The 18,028-nt window shown below is 43.7% G+C and overlaps 1 protein-coding gene, 1 long non-coding RNA gene and 1 pseudogene across 3 annotated transcripts in view; 1 reads left to right on the top strand and 2 right to left on the bottom strand.

Annotated features, from left to right (window-relative positions):
- Positions 1–18,028, bottom strand: part of LOC138651341 (uncharacterized) — a 960,960-nt gene that overhangs the window by 289,090 nt on the left and 653,842 nt on the right. The gene's annotated exons all lie outside the window — the stretch shown is intronic.
- The window catches only part of LOC138651329 (neurturin-like), a 428,957-nt gene that overhangs the window by 12,886 nt on the left and 398,043 nt on the right, over positions 1–18,028 (top strand). The gene's annotated exons all lie outside the window — the stretch shown is intronic.
- Positions 8,914–9,776, bottom strand: LOC138657539 (carbohydrate sulfotransferase 14-like; annotated as a pseudogene).

An 18,028-nucleotide genomic window follows, 5' to 3' on the forward strand; every position in this document is an offset into this window, starting at 1 on the left:
AAAGGAAACAAATGGAAATCGATCTTTAATAGAGATTGTCAAAGCAATTCTATGTGAATTTGCGAAGAATTTTATGAAATTTGTAGATTGTATTTGAATAATTTGCCATTCAATTTGTGTAAAAGGCCACAAAAATGTTTGCGACCTTTTAACAAAATGCTTAAAATTAAATCAGTCATAAAATCCTAGCATGACTTCAAGAGTGACCACGGCTGTCACATAATCAGGAGAGACTTTTATAGACTGCGTAAAAGCCCAAGCAGGGAATGCAGCAGCCATTTAAGGATAAGGATAGTGAGAGTTTGTCAGAGCTCACAGCTCAGCAATAGAGACAGGAAGAGAGAGCCCTAAATCATTGGACAAATGTTCCAGACACTAGTAGCCTATGAATAGTACAGAGATTAAATTGATAAAGGGGTTAGCCAGGACTATTCTTATTTTTGTTCATGGAGCTAATAACTAATAGACAAGTAGTTGCAAATTACCTGTCTGTTCTGAACGGGGACAATCTCTGCCCTCCCAGTCAGTCATTCTGCTGCTTCAAATTAAGAACTCATAAACAGAGCAGCTCTTCCTCTTTCAGTCTGCTCTGTTGGTGGGGTGTTACTGCAGACAACATGCAGATTAGTAGCTGGTTCCCAGCAGTTCAGTACAAGGGAGTCAGCTGTCAATCAGCAAGACATCAGTAGAGATGCCCCATCAACAGAGCAGTGAGGAAAGAAAACTTTGCTCTGTCAATGTGAATTCAGCGGAATAGCCAGCAGAAGCGGTCCATGATCACTTCGATCAACAGAGATTGGCTCCAGGCAGAACAGGTAGGCAGTTTGCCGCAATTGGCCATCCAGCAAGCGCAAGCGTACTAGTGAGAAAGAAGTAGAGGGCACTATCGAAATTAAGGCACATCACTTGTCCCAGTCACAACAGGATGATGTTACCTCTAACAGAGACACCGTCAGTTTGCGTCTGTATTCTGCATAGAATGGTCTACCTGACCACAAATGAATAAGCGGGATAATTTATGTACCATTTGTTTAGATAAAAGAAAAACATTAAAAAGACTCAGCACACTGTTTTTATTACCGGATTGCCATCTGATTAAATGATGAGGTATCTTAGGCACAATTTGGCTGTGTTCATGTTAAAGAGATTGAAAGGGGTTGGATACAGTCCTAGGAAACCTGAGAGTATCATGCATATCTTTGTAGGGCAATCTGAGTACCTGCAATTTATTTATGTATGCTTTCCATGGTTTATAGAAGATGTAGAGCTACAGTATTTTCTCATTAGGGAGCAATTGCATATTTTGCATCAGTTCAGTGCTGTTTGCTCTTCTCTTTAAGATCGATATTTGGCCTACACAATCAGTCTTGTTACTTTTATGTGTTGCTTATACTATTATGCCCTGTAGAAATTTGTACACAACTGTCACTGTGTTCAATGAGAAGCTAGCGTTGGAGATATCGATGGGAGCATAGTTATTCAATGTCATAAAAGAGGGCTTTCTGTTTCTTTGACAAGTTCAACTCAAATTGTTCTAAAGTTGTGATTTTGCTGGAGTGATACAGTTACCATGCAAGGAGTGTGGAGTTTGGTTTGACTCCATGTATACACTGCTTTTTGCATTTTGGCAGAGTAATTCATTTTGAAGGATACTTTGTCCACTGGAATATAAACTATTAAATAAAGATAGTGAGTCAACTTAGTAGGGGAGGGCTTCCTAGTTGCAATGTTCTTAATAAAAGCTGGCAGTGTTGGAAGAGGTTTCTCAATATTCGAGGATCTCTGAGTTTAACTTGCTTAGGAGACAAAACTTGGAATTTTTTTCCATCCTGGTCCAAACATTCTGAAGATGTGAGGATGTTGTGTTCGTGTCACATTTGTTTTGTAATAGTACATTTTATTATTGGGAACAATTGAAGGACTCAAACAGTAAGGAATAAAAGACTCATAAGCCTCCAAAACACATTAGACTAATGTTGGCTGAACCAGATGATATTGACAGGTTCAGCCAACTATCTAATGAGCATGGCGAGCCTAGAGAATTAATTGTCAAGGAAGTTAAGGATCTAGCACATCTAATTTTTTGATTGTGAATCCTTTTGTTCTTCTTGAGATAAGATGGCCCCTTTGATAGAGAACACAGGAACGCTAGTTCAGCCCAATGTATACAGTGGGGAAAAAAAGTATTTAGTCAGCCACCAATTGTGCAAGTTCTCCCAAATAAAAAGATGAGGGAGGCCTGTAATTGACATCATAGGTAGACCACAACTATGAGAGTCAAAATGAGAAAACAAATCCAGAAAATCACCTTGTCTGATTTGGCAAGATTTATTTAGCAAAATATTCTGGTAGAGGTCTTGAACTGCACTCGTGGAGTGGCAATGTTACAGTAACTGTAGGTTGAGTATTGATCCCTAAACTGATCTTTATAGCTAGGATACTGATTCGATGGCGATAGTTTGGGACAAAACTTTTTCGTTTGGTCTACAAGTGAGACTCCCTCAAAGGGCATAGAATTTGCCCTTTACTTAAGCCGTATTTGTAAAACTGTGCTCATATAATGCATTCTGCAATGGATTTGGTTGTATAGACATACAGTGACTTACATCGACTATACAGCCCACTCCCACCCTCTCATTTGTCTGTTAACCCCAAACTCCCTGTTGCCCCTGACTAGCTCAGGCCCCTCACCAGCTCTCCATACAGTCTCTGTCTGCAAGTTATTTAGTTCAGCCAGACTTGATCACTCTGATTTATTAATGTTATTGTGCTACTTTATTTCATTTTCTCACCTTGTCTTTTATTGTGCCCACTCGCTTGCTTTCTGATTTTGTCACTGATAGGACATTTTGGTATCCACAACTTGTGGTGATCCTAATTGCTGCCAGTTTGCTCCTCCTGTCAGCTGACTCCATGGCCCCAGCCCATGGGTCCCTGTGAAAGTCCAGATCATTGTCCAGCCATTAGAAGGTGAAGGCAAGGGCAAACATCAGAATCTGATAAACAGAGTGTTTTGTATTAAATCTGTCTTTGGAAGCCGTATTATCAGCTTAGGGTACCGTCACACAGTGCAATTTTGATCGCTACGACGGCACGATTCGTGACGTTCGAGCGATATAGTTACGAGATCGCAATGTCTGACACGCTCCTGCGATCAGGGACCCCGCTGAGAATCGTACGTCGTAGCAGATCGTTTGAAACTTTCTTTCGTCGTCTAGTGTCCCGCTGTGGCGGCATGATTGCATGGTGTAACATATATCGTATACGATGTGCGCATAGTAACCAACGGCTTCTACATCGCACATACGTCATGAAATTATCGCTCCAGCGTCGTAGATTGCAAAGTGTGACAGCAGTCTACGACGCTGGAGCGATATTGTTACGACGCTGGAGCGTCACGGATCGTACCGTCGTAGCGATGAAAATTGCACTGTGTGACGGTACCCTTACACCTGTCTTTGGAAGCCCTATTATCAGCTTCCAGGCTACAACAAACAGTGCACCTGTGACACTAAAGGTACCGTCACACATAACGATATCGTTAATGATATCGTTGCTTTTTGTGACGTAGCAACGATATCGTTAACGAAATCGTTATGTGTGACAGCGACCAACGATCAGGCCCCTGCTGGGAGATCGTTGGTCGCTGAGGAAAGTCCAGAACTTTATTTCGTCGCTGGATCTCCCGCTGACATCGCTGAATCGGCGTGTGTGACGCCGATTCAGCGATGTCTTCACTGGTAACCAGGGTAAATATCGGGTTACTAAGTGCAGGGCCGCGCTTAGTAACCCCATGTTTACCCTGGTTACCATTGTAAATGTAAAAAAAACAAAGCGCGGCCCTGCGCTTAGTAACCCGATGTTTACCCTGGTTACCCGGGGACTTCGGGATCGTTGGTCGCTGGAGAGCTGTCTGTGTGACAGCTCTTCAGCAACCACACAGCGACGCTACAGCGATCGGCAGCGTTGTCTAGATCGCTGCAGCGTCGCTAAATGTGACGGTACCTTTAGGGCCTCATTTATTAATACAGGCATTGTGCATGCAACTTATTGAATTAGGCACATTTTTTAACTGGTATGCTCCTCAATGCTTCTCTGCTAGAAATGTTATTCCAGTCAGGAAATGGAGTAACATTTCTTCTATAGGGCATGTGAAAACGCCATAAATCACAAAACTTTGCAACAGTTGAAGGTTTTTATGCCATAAAACTGTCGAATACACATTCGTAGATCAGGCCCATAATGTGAGCAGGGATTTAAAGAGTTTGATCACTTTATCTTTATTTTAACAAAATAATTTGGGTAAAGGCCCCTTCACATTAAGCGACGCTGCAGCGATACCGACAACGATTCGGATCGCTGCAGCGTCGCTGTTTGGTCGCTGGAGAGCTGTCACACAGACCGCTCTCCAGCGACCAACGATGCCGGTAACCAGGGTAAACATCGGGTAACTAAGCGCAGGGCCGCGCTTAGTAACACCATGTTTACCCTGGATACCATGCTAAAAGTAAAAAAAAACAAACACTAGATACTTACCTACCGCTGTCTGTCCTCCAGCGCTGCGCTCTGCTTCTCTGCTCTCCTCCTGTACTGTCTGTGAGCCGGAAAGCAGAGCGGTGACGTCACCGCTCTGCTTTCCGGCTCACAGCCAGTGCAGGAGGAGAGCAGAGCACAGGCGCTGGAGGACAGACAGCGGTAGGTAAGTATGTAGTGTTTGTTTTTTTTTACTTTTAGCATGGTAACCAGGGTAAACATCGGGTTACTAAGCGCGGCCCTGCGCTTAGTTACCCGATGTTTACCCTGGTTACCAGTGAAGACATCGCTGGATCGGTGTCACACACGCCGATCCAGCGATGTCTCCAGGGAGTCCAGCGACGAAATAAAGTTCTGGACTTTGTTCAGCGACCAACGATCTCCCAGCAGGGGCCTGATCGTTGGTCGCTGTCACACAGAACGATTTCATTAACGATATCGTTGCTTTGTCACAAATAGCAACGATATCGTTAACAATATCGTTATGTGTGAAGGTACCTTTACATACGAATTTCAGGTTTTCTAACTTTGTGAAGCCCTGTCTGCTTGTTAGTGCTGTCGTCCTCATAGAATGCACATTGTTATCAAAATGGCCACTGATGGTGGGACACAAGACTACATATGCTTATCAGTCTCCTCCAATTGAACATCAACATTCCCATGTTCAATCTTCATCAATTGGAGGCCAGTTTCACATGAGCTTTATATGAATCTTTAGCACTATAGGTTCGGGTCATTAGACCTGCTGGGACTAAACTTAAGCAGACCTCTTTGTATATTACTCTATGTAAAGGGTTAGCAGGAGGTGCATTTTTGGTCTTCTAATGATGATTAAAAACTATTTGTATAACTAATTTTGAACATGAAGGTGGTTTCATAGCCATTGTTTTTTTTAATACATGTTTAATATTTGTCATCCAAGGGGTGTTTAAGAGGTTAACTGGTGTTAGGGATGAGGAGCCATTTTGTTTTTGCAGAGCCATTGTACTAGCAGTAACGTGGAAGCCCCTACATTTCCATTAACAAATGACAGATCTGAGTGGAGTACTGCTTTTTTTGTCGATTGAGTTGAAGCTTTTATTGGGAACATTTTACATAACGTTCGGGCTGAGCACTTACTTTGGGGTTTCCATCTAAATCTCCAAGTGATGTGCTTCAGATGAAACCTTTAGGGATCTATTCACTATAATGAGGCAGCAGAGTTACTCTGGACTCCATCTGGCCTCTGTTCAGCATTGTCCTTCTTTTCACAAATACACAAAACTGTGGGCAACAGCACTTTACTGCAATCCTAAAAAGAAGAACATCGCCGGATCACAGGTGCCACATTATAGGGAATCTTCTGCCCGGGGTTCCGTCTGAATCATGCATTTCAGAGAAATTTTGGTGTAAGTGCTCAGTGCAGAGCACAGGATTATTGTGCGCCGAACCTTACTGCAATCTTTGGAAGGTAGCATAAACAAAACAGCAGGTGAAAAATTGGTTTTATTTATTTTTTATGCCATTCCTTGTGTGGTATAAGTGATTAGGTGACTTTATTCTTCGGTGTCGGTGCGATTACAGTGATACCAAATTTATATTGGGTATTTTATGTTTAGCTGCTGTCACGCACTAAGAGACACTTTTTATTGAGAGCTATAATTTTTCCATATTTCAGCCCACAGAGCCATTTTACTGCACTCAAACAAGCAACACTCGCATTCAAATTAGCTCTCACCTCTGCTAAGCAGGCCTACTTAACATCCCTTGTAACTTCCTTATCACACAACCACAAACAGTTGTTCAAAATTTTTAACTCCATGCTCCACCCACCACTGCCCCCTCCGACTTCCCTTATCTCTGCCGAGGACTTTGCCACGCACTTCAAAAATAAGATAGACGAAACAAGGCAAGTCTTTGTTATCCGACCACCATAATCCCCTTTGTATGCCAGACCAATGCCCTAACCCCATAACTTCACTCTCCAAAATCACTGAAGGACAGCTTGCTCATCTTCTCTCCAAATCACACCTCACCACTTGTGCACTAGTTCCTATCCCATCCCACCTCCTCCCCAACCTCACCACTACACTTTTCCCATCCCTAACCCATCTCTTCAACCTATCACTAACTTCTGGTACCTTCCCCTCTGTTTTCAAACATGCCACACCTCTCCTCAAAAAGCCTTCTCTTGACCCAAACGCTATGTCCAGCTATCGCCCCATATCTTTGCTCCCATTTGCTTCCAAGCGTCTTGAGCATCACATCCACGTTGAACTTTCCTTTCACCTGGCATCTAACTCGCTGTTTTTATAATTTTTTTATGCTGTTCACTAAGGGGTTAACTAGTTAACTAGGGATTAAAGGGGTTAACTAGTAGGGCAGTTTCATAGGTTGGGTCGTTCTAGACGCAGCAATACCAAATGCTTTTATTGTTTATATATTTTTTTTATAAAAAATTTTATTTAAGGGTGCAATATATTTAGTTTTTTTATTATTATTTTTGGATTTTTTTAAATATATTTTTTTTAACTTTCTTTAACATTTTTACTTTGTCCCACTATGGGACTTTCATTTTTGGCAGGCTGATTTTTTTGTACAGGATAGGGATGCAGGAGCATCCCTGTGCTATGCAAACTGTCAATGCTGCGCTGACAAAGTTGCTGATCATGCTCTGAGCAACTTTGCTAGCTCTGGTGACCCGGATGTTGTCACAACGACATTGGGTCACCATGGCAACAATCAGGACCCGGCGATGATGTCTTCCCTTTTCCTGCTCCTGAACTTGATCGCAGCATTTAGGGGGTTAAAGTGCCAGGAGCTGTGCGTTCGTACGTGCGTGCACAGCTTGAGCAAAATCGTCGGAAGGTATCCATAAGTCATAGGTCAATAAGGCCTAGGTCACAGGGACGCATGGATATGTCTCAGGTGGGAAAAGGTTTAAATCTTTCCTTGGCGATCAGATGTTCATTTTATGATGCCTCTAGTTTCATAAACCTAAAAACATTTTCCATTGCCATTTAAGTGTGTCAATAAAACAATTTTAGTTTATTTAACATGCCTGTCATTTCAGGTGACTATTTTAATAACCTGTATGTACACAAATAATAACTCTATTTCTGGACCTTAAATAAGTTGCATAGTGCATTTTTCACCAGTCTCCCCCTCTGAAGACTCTGTTGTTGTCTCTGACCTAATAGCTAGTAGCTATGATGTCTTCTACACAACTCACAAAGAAATGAGAGATTCCTGCTCTTCTCTGTCTATGTAGCACATAATCAGATGAAGCAGCATGGAGGGCATGACACAGCAGTGCTAAGCAGAGTAGCTGTGAATCCAGTACTGGGGTGAGAAAAATACTTACTAGAAAGGAGCAGGAAATGTCTGTGTATGTCTGTCCCTCTCTTTTCCTTATTATATTCTATTATATAAACTGATGTTGAAAATCACTGCATGGGCTGGGGAATACTTCCAGAAATCATTGTCTACGAACATAGTTCATTATACATACACTAGCTATTGAACTCGTTCTACACCTGGGTGGCGAGCATTTATATTGGTATTTGTACTCCATCCTGGTATGTGCTACTTCCATCCTGCGCCCTAATCTTGTCATGTGCTGCTACTGTCTTGAGCCCTCTTCCTGTCATGTGCAGCCCTCATCCTGCGCCCCCTTCCTGTCATGTGCAGCCCCCATCCTGCGCCCTCATCCTGTTTTGTGCGCCTCCATCTTGTCATGTGCTACTCTCTTCCTGTGCCCTCATCCTGTCATGTGCTCCTTTCCTGCGCCCCAATCCTGTCATGTGCTCCCATCCTGCACCCCAATCCTGTCATATGGTGCTCCCATCCTGCACCCCCATCCTGTCATGTGGTGCTCCCATCCTGCACCCCCATGCTGTCATGTGGTGCTCCCATCCTGCACCCCCATGCTGTCATGTGCTGCTCCCATCCTGCGCCCCCATTCTGGTATGTGCTGCCCCCATCCTGGTATGTGCTACTCCAGTTCTGCGCCCCCATCCTGTCATGTGATGCTCTCATCCTGTCATGTGCTGCTCCCATCCTGCACCCCCATCTTGTCATGTGCTGCTTCCATCCTGCACCCCAATCCTGTCATGTGCTGCTTCCATCCTGCGCCCCCATTCTGTAGTCTGCAGTAAAAAGTCACCGGCTTGCTGCGCTGACATATTTTCTATATATAGTCAGTAGAAAGTGGCTGGATTGCTCCGCTGACATATTTTATATATAAATTCAGTATAAAAATGGCACCAGAAAGCGCGGACTATGCAAGCACCAATTCCGGCGCCACAACCCTCTTGGGCCACAATCCCCATCCCCGGATCTGTAACTTACAAAATAGTGCCTGAAGAGCGCTATACACATGCGCCATTTCCGAATGAGGATTCATATCCCGGCCTCCGGCCCGAAGAGACCCCGTGACAATACCGGATAGGTAAGTTGTTGTGCCGGAGATCGCGGTATGCGTTCAGTGCTTACACATACCACGATCTCCTGGGCCACAATCCTCATCCCCGGATGCGTAACTCTGTGGGGTCCAGAGTGCGCAGGCGCATCACGCTTGCACAGTCTATAAAGGCTTTGGACAAAGTGATGCTCTGCGGCGGCGGGCGGCTGCTGGTGGTACCGGGGCACGATCTCCAGGCCGTACCACTGCTAGTACTCCTTGATCTCCATGAACTTGTTCCTGTAGGTGGACAGCAGCAGCTCCAGGGGCTCCCGCACGAACAGGAACTTGTAGTAGTGCTGTAGGTGGTGGCGAATCTGCTCGGCAGATTGTTCGGCCAGGAAGAGCAGGTGGCTGCGGTGATCCATCTTGAGGCGGGCATCCACACTGTCCAGGTGGCCGTCCAGCACCTTCAGCACCCACTGTCAGTTGGAGCACGCCACCTTGGGCAAGTAGCAGTACAGTAGCTTGTACTTGTCGCTGACGATTATGTGTCGGAGCAGGGTCCGCTGTGGGCACACACTGCGCGCCACGTTCTGCTGCCCACATGCCGCAGTGTCCGGTTCAGGATCTCCCACAGGATCTGCTGCTCCTCCGGCTCCCGGCTGTGTGTCCACCTAGCCACATCTCCGTGGAAAGGAGGGCTCTTCACCTCGGCCAGGATGCTGCGCTCTACTATCAGCAGCATCCCGCTGGAGGCCACAATCACCCCGAACATCAGCATGGAGGGCAGCAGGGTGCTCTGTCCGCGGAGCCGGGACATGGGGGCGGAGCGGATCCACCTCAGGGTGGGAGGCGACATCAGGAAGCGGAGTCTAAGGCTATTTGCTTGGCATGGCTGCAAGACAGGAATGGAAAGCACTCCAGTCCAATCTATAATATAATGGTAGGAGCTAGGGAACAGGCTGGACTAGTCAGATCTCTCTCTATAGCCCCTGGCTGGCTCTTCAAACTGTTTGCTCTGAAACTCCAGAGTATTTCAGGGCAGAGATAGACATCCCTGTCTGCAATCGTGTATACAGACTCCTATTAATGCTGTCTGTGGTTTGAGCAGCATGAATGGAGTGACAAGTTCTCTTTAAAAATGCTAGAACTGAATTTCAATATTAGCGCCGCCCTGTGGCAACAGCAAACAAAATCTTAACATGGAGATAATAAATACATTGCTGTATAACTCACACAAATGTTTCCATTATCCACCGATAGACCTGTATGTCTCAGTTAAATAATGTATACAGTAAAATGGATAGGAACACACAAAAAAATGAACTAATTAAAGAAAAGTAAATAATAAAACTATGTTTAACCCATTAACTATTGCCAATATGCATTAAAATGGCATCCGTTAACCCCTTTCTGCCATCGGACGGAATAGTATGTCTGATGGCAGAACCCCCACTTTGATGCGGGCTCCAGCGGTGAGCCTGCATTAAAGCCGGAACATGTCAGCTGTTTTGAACAGCTGACATGTGCCCCCAATACTTGCGGGTGGAATCGCGATCCACTGGTGCCTATTAACTAGTTTAATGCTGCTGTCAAACTCTGACAGTGGCATCTAACAAGCGCTTCCAGCCATCCGGACGGAAATACGAGCACCGCTGACCCCCCTCATGTGATCAGGGGTCAGCGGTGCGTCGGCATAACAACCAGAGGTCTCCTGCAGACTTCTATGGTTGTGGATGCCAGATTGCTGTGAGTGCCACCCTGTGGTCGGCGCTCATAGCAATGCTGTAATTCAGCTACATAGGGGCAATCTGAGCATCGCCCCTATGTATCAGAGGCGATCAGGCTATGCCAGCTTCTAACCTCCAATGGAGGCTATTTGAAGCATGGCAAAAGAATTAACCTGATCGCTAAACGGTGTAGTGAGAAAAAAATTCAAAACGTCAGAATTACGTTTTTTGGTCAATTTTTTTATTTTTTTTAGCAAAGTTTGTAATTTTTTTTACCACTTAGATTAAAAGAACCTAGACATGTTTGGTGTCTATGAACTCGTAATGACTTGGAGAATCATAATGTCAGGTCAGCTTTAGCATTTAGTCAACCTAGCCAAAAAGCTAAACAGAAAACAAGTGTGGAATTGCACTTTTTTTGCAATTTCACGACACTTAGAATTTTTTTCAAATTTTCTAATACATGACATGGTAAAATCAATGGTGTCATTCAAAAGTAAAACTTGTCCTGCCAAAATTAAGCCCTCACATGGCCATATTTATGGAAAAATAAAAATGTTATGGCTCTGGGAAGAAGGGGAGATGAAAACGCAAAACAAAAAAAGCTTTGGGGGTTAAGTTAAAGGTACTTATTGCCTTATTGCGGCTTAAAACGGCAGGGGGAATAAGAGTATAGTGCTGCCCAGCAGTGATAATTCCTGCAGGTGTCAGCTATATATCACACCTGACACCCTGCAGCATCGGACCCGGCCGGTTTTGGTACCAGTCGGGGCTGATTACCCGTTAAATATCACTGTCAATCACAACACCCCCCTTTAGTAACCATTGGACCACTGCAATGAGAATCGTGGGTCCCGATGGTTATCATGGTACCCTGAGGTCATGTGATGACACCAGGGTTTGGTGGTCTGTGAGATCCAGCAATAAGCTAAGTCTCACTGGCACAGATCGTGAGACACTGACAATCTCATACGCTGCTGTACATGAGTACAGCAGTGGATGAGACGAGTGTTCAGAATAAAAATGATACATGCCCCAAAGTGTAAAAAAGTAAAAATAAATCATGTTAAAAAGTATTTGTCATAAAGCAAAAATAAACAAAAAAGTTCACATAATTGGTATTGCCATGTCTGGAACAACCCCCTCTATAAAATTGGCACATTATTTGTTCCATTTGGTGAACATGCTCGCAAACGCCAGAAGCCTGACAAACAAGATGGAAGAACTAGAAGCAGAAATATCTACAGGTAACTTTGACATAGTGGGAATAACCGAGACATGGTTAGATGAAAGCTATGACTGGGCAGTTAACTTACAGGGTTACAGTCTGTTTAGAAAGGATCGTAAAAATCGGAGAGGAGGAGGCGTTTGTCTCTATGTAAAGTCTTCTCTAAAGTCCACTTTAAGGGAGGATATTAGCGAAGGAAATGAGGATGTCGAGTACATATGGGTCGAAATTCATGGAGGGAAAAATGGTAACAAAATTCTCATTGGGGTCTGTTACAAACCCCCAAATATAACAGAAACCATGGAAAGTCTACTTCTAAAGCAGATAGATGAAGCTGCAACCCATAATGAGGTCCTGGTTATGGGGGACTTTAACTACCCGGATATTAACTGGGAAACAGAAACCTGTGAAACCCATAAAGGCAACAGGTTTCTGCTAATAACCAAGAAAAATTATCTTTCACAATTGGTGCAGAATCCAACCAGAGGAGCAGCACTTTTAGACCTAATACTATCTAATAGACCTGACAGAATAACAAATCTGCAGGTGGTCGGGCATCTAGGAAATAGCGACCACAATATTGTGCAGTTTCACCTGTCTTTCACTAGGGGGACTTGTCAGGGAGTCACAAAAACACTGAACTTTAGGAAGGCAAAGTTTGACCAGCTTAGAGATGCCCTTAATCTGGTAGACTGGGACAATATCCTCAGAAATAAGAATACAGATAATAAATGGGAAATGTTTAAGAACATCCTAAATAGGCAGTGTAAGCGGTTTATACCTTGTGGGAATAAAAGGACTAGAAATAGGAAAAACCCAATGTGGCTAAACAAAGAAGTAAGACAGGCAATTAACAGTAAAAAGAAAGCATTTGCACTACTAAAGCAGGATGGCACCATTGAAGCTCTAAAAAACTATAGGGAGAAAAATACTTTATCTAAAAAACTAATTAAAGCTGCCAAAAAGGAAACAGAGAAGCACATTGCTAAGGAGAGTAAAACTAATCCCAAACTGTTCTTCAACTATATCAATAGTAAAAGAATAAAAACTGAAAATGTAGGCCCCTTAAAAAAATAGTGAGGAAAGAATGGTTGTAGATGACGAGGAAAAAGCTAACATATTAAACACCTTCTTCTCCACGGTATTCACGGTGGAAAATGAAATGCTAGGTGAAATCCCAAGAAACAATGAAAACCCTATATTAAGGGTCACCAATCTAACCCAAGAAGAGGTGCGAAACCGGCTAAATAAGATTAAAATAGATAAATCTCCGGGTCCGGATGGCATACACCCACGAGTACTAAGAGAACTAAGTAATGTAATAGATAAACCATTATTTCTTATTTTTAGGGACTCTATAGCGACAGGGTCTGTTCCGCAGGATTGGCGCATAGCAAATGTGGTGCCAATATTCAAAAAGGGCTCTAAAAGTGAACCTGGAAATTATAGGCCAGTAAGTCTAACCTCTATTGTTGGTAAAATATTTGAAGGGTTTCTGAGGGATGTTATTCTGGATTATCTCAATGAGAATAACTGTTTAACTCCATATCAGCATGGGTTTATGAGAAATCGCTCCTGTCAAACCAATCTAATCAGTTTTTATGAAGAGGTAAGCTATAGGCTGGACCACGGTGAGTCATTGGACGTGGTATATCTCGATTTTTCCAAAGCGTTTGATACCGTGCCGCACAAGAGGTTGGTACACAAAATGAGAATGCTTGGTCTGGGGGAAAATGTGTGTAAATGGGTTAGTAACTGGCTTAGTGATAGAAAGCAGAGGGTGGTTATAAATGGTATAGTCTCTAACTGGGTCGCTGTGACCAGTGGGGTACCGCAGGGGTCAGTATTGGGACCTGTTCTCTTCAACATATTCATTAATGATCTGGTAGAAGGTTTACCCAGTAAAATATCGATATTTGCAGATGATACAAAACTATGTAAAGCAGTTAATACAAGAGAAGATAGTATTCTGCTACAGATGGATCTGGATAAGTTGGAAACTTGGGCTGAAAGGTGGCAGATGAGGTTTAACAATGATAAATGTAAGGTTATACACATGGGAAGAAGGAATCAATATCACCATTACACACTGAATGGGAAACCACTGGGTAAATCTGACAGGGAGAAGGACTTGGGGATCCTAGTTAATGACAAACTTACCTGGAGCAGCCAGTGCCAGGCAGCAGCTGCCAAGGCAAACAGGATCATGGGGTGCATTAAAAGAGGTCTGGATACACATGATGAGAGCATTATACTGCCTCTGTACAAATCCCTAGTTAGACCGCACATGGAGTACTGTGTCCAGTTTTGGTCACCGGTGTTCAGGAAGGATATAATGGAACTAGAGAGAGTACAAAGGAGGGCAACAAAATTAATAAAGGGGATGGGAGAACTACAATACCCAGATAGATTAGCGAAATTAGGATTATTTAGTCTAGAAAAAAGACGACTGAGGGGCGATCTAATAACCATGTATAAGTATATAAGGGGACAATACAAATATCTCGCTGAGGATCTGTTTATACCAAGGAAGGTGACGGGCACAAGGGGGCATTCTTTGCGTCTGGAGGAGAGAAGGTTTTTCCACCAACATAGAAGAGGATTCTTTACTGTTAGGGCAGTGAGAATCTGGAATTGCTTGCCTGAGGAGGTGGTGATGGCGAACTCAGTCGAGGGGTTCAAGAGAGGCCTGGATGTCTTCCTGGAGCAGAACAATATTGTATCATACAATTAGGTTCTGTAGAAGGACGTAGATCTGGGGATTTATTATGATGGAATATAGGCTGAACTGGATGGACAAATGTCTTTTTTCGGCCTTACTAACTATGTTACTATGTTACTATGTTACTATGAATGCCGTAAAAAATATTTTTAAAAAATGCCAAAAATGTCCCTTTTTTAATCATACTGACTCACAAAAACGTGAATGAAAAGCGATCAAAAAGTCATATCTAAAAAAAAAATATATAGCTGAAAATGCCAAACCATCCAAAAACCAAACCCTAATATGACTCATTCGGCAATAAAATAAAAAAGTTACAGCTCTCAGAATTTGACGATGCAAAAACATATTCATTTTTGTAAAATATTGTTTTTAATCTGTAAAAAGAGCAAAGCACTAAAAAAGCAATATAAATCTGGTATCCCTGTAATCATACCGACCTGAAGAATACATCCGTCTTATCACTTATACCGCATGGTGAACCGCGCAAAAATAAAAATAACAACTATTCTTGTACTGCTGTCCATTTGTTTATTCTACTTCCAAAAAATTGGAATAAGGCTCGGCTCACATTTATACTGCGCCCTCCGCTGAGCACTTATGTCAAGGTTTCCGTGTAAACTCCCTAACACTGCGATTCAGACAAAACCCAAGACGTAACCACTCGCTTATGAGGCAGATGCAGTCACTTTGGACTGATCTGTGTTCCAACAGTGTCCTATTATTTTAGGTGTCTTTTTAGCACACAAATGTGGGCGACCACAAATCTGTGCACTCCTAAAAAGATGGATACAACAGGAACAGGCACAAAACGGAGTACGAAGAGTCTCCATCTGCCTCATGGTCGGTGGTTCCATCGGGGTTTCATCCGAATCGCATTTTTGTGGGAATTACATGGAAACGCTCAGTGTAGAACACAAGAATGCGATCCAGCCGTATAAGGGAAGCGATTGAAAAATATAATGTACCCCAAATGATACATATAAAAACCCTAATTTATCTCACACAAAACCAGCCCCCACTCAGGTTTGTCATCTGTTACTGGAACTTTAGGGGGTTCCCACATTACTGATAGAACAAAGACTCTGGAAAAGCAACATGGCTCCTGCCCCCTCAAATACAATCCAGTGAATTTTGCACTCCCAAATCCAAGTGTTCATCTCCTTCTGAACCCCACTGTGCTTGAACCACAGTAAGCGGCCACACTTGGCAAAAATGTAATGGAGAGAAGGCACATACCAGAAGCACAAGCTATGTATATTACATAGTCATTAAAAATAGAGTGATGTATTTCAAGGGTTTATTTCTGTTAATGTTGATGATTATGGCTTACAGCCAATGAAAACCCAAAAGTTATTATCTCAGTAAATTAGAATACTTTATAACACCAGCTTGAAAAAAATGATTTTAACATCCAAAATGTTGGCCTACTGAAATGTATGTTCAGTAAATGCACTCAATACTTAGTCGGGGCTCCTTTTGCATCAATTCCTGCATCAATGCGGCGTGGCATTGAGGCGATCAGTCTGTGACAATGCTGAGGTGTTATGGAAGCCCAAGTTGCTTTGATAGTAGCCTTCAGCTCATCTGCATTGTTGGGTCTGGTAAAACCAGGTATTGGTATTTTTGGCAGTATGGATGTCATGGCTCTGGACGGGAATTCCTTTCCCCATCCTGGGCTGTATGGAGTTAACTTTGCTGGCCTCCTTTTGGTTTGGGGTGGGCTATATTAACCCGCTCTCCTGTGGGGTTTTGTCAGTGATAGTTTTGTCCTCGCGTGAGCAGCTGACCTTGCGATACCTGTGTATACCGTTTGCTCCCATGTGCTTGTCTAGTGTATGATCCGGCTTGTCCCTCGTTTTGTGCCTGCGCTCTGAATCTGTACCTCTGCTATTTCTCTGGTTCTGGTCTCTGGCTTGCTCTCTGACTGCTCTCCTTGTCTGTGCCCTTAGTTACTGCGTTCTTGTCTGGCTTTTCTGACTTCAGCTTGTATTTGACTATTCTTTAGGCTGTGCCCTTGGATACTGCGTTGCTCTCTGGCTATTGTACCTGGCTTGTCTGACCACTCTCTCTCTCTCCCTTGTACAGAGCTTAGCTCCTTCTCCAGCCACTCCCCCTGTGATCACGTGTCTCAGGTCCTGTTAGTGCAGCTCGCTCTCTGCAGCAGCTGTACACTTCTATTAGTTACTGCTGTCTCCCCATTCACTCCCCCTAGCGTTCATTCCCTGGACCCAATCTGTGTGTCCATCACAACACAAACACCATGTGTCATTACATTATCACTGCCCCAAAAAACTTTTTTTCCCCTTGTGTTAGGGTTGGGTTTTAATTTCTCTCATGTTATTATGGATCCTCCGCATGCTTTCTCAGAGCAGGTCACCAATTTAACCCAGATGATGCAGAAATTGTCTGTGGAGCAGAGGAATCTGGCTCAGTCCCATCAGTAGGTTCAGAAGGAGGTTGCTGATGCCGTTCAGGGTGCTCCTCCCTCTGGGGCTCAGGGTGGGGAAGTTACTGATGTTTCATTATTCTCTCTTGAACCTCCAGTTAAGTTACCCGATACCATCTCTGGGGATAAGAGAAAATTTTGGGCCTTTAAAGAGGGGTGAAAGTTATTGTTTTCTTTGCGACCCTGTTCTTCAGGGGATGAGGGTCAAAGAGTCGGGGTTGTCATCTCTTTATTAAGGGAGGCTCTGCAGGCTTGGGCTTTTTCTCTTTCCCCCACAGCTCCTGAAAGAATGTCTGTGGATCAGTTCTTAGAGGCCCTCGGGCACAACTATGATGAACCTGATCGTGTGTGACTGGCTGAGGATATGGTTATGAGTCTGTCCTAAGGGAAGCACTCGGTCGAGTGGTACTGTTCAGAATTGGAATGATTCGACCCTCAGGGGATTGGGGATTGTTCCGCCGAGGCCTGTCTAAACACTTTAAGGATGCTTTGGCATTACATCCTCCACCGGACACTCTCGAGGAGGCCTGTTGTGAATTCTGTTGTTGAACTTCCTCCTGTGGTCATGAGTGGTACTTCGGCGAGTTCTGTCTATGGGCTCCCTCTGGTGGCTATGAGTGAAGCTGCTGCTTCTGAGGTTCCTTACACAGGTGACATGGGTTGTCCTTTGGTTGGCTGCTCTATTTAACTCCTCTCAGATCGTTACTCCATGCCTGCTGTCAATGTTTTTGCATTGGTTCAGTTCGCTCCTGGATCTCTCTGGTGACCTGCCTTCTCCTGCAGAAGCTAAGTTCCTGATAGTCATTATTTGTTCACTGTTTTCTTGTCCAGCTGGTTTTCATGATATTGTCTTGCTAGCTGGAAGCTCTGGGATGCAGAGTGGTCCCTCCGCACCGTGAGTCGGTGCGGAGGTCTTTTTTGCACACTCTGCGTGGTCTTTTGTAGGTTTTTGTGCTGATCGCAAAGTTACCTTTCCTATCCT

Source organism: Ranitomeya imitator, chromosome 1 (genome assembly GCF_032444005.1).
Source record: "Ranitomeya imitator isolate aRanImi1 chromosome 1, aRanImi1.pri, whole genome shotgun sequence".
Taxonomy (NCBI): Eukaryota; Metazoa; Chordata; class Amphibia; order Anura; family Dendrobatidae; genus Ranitomeya; species Ranitomeya imitator.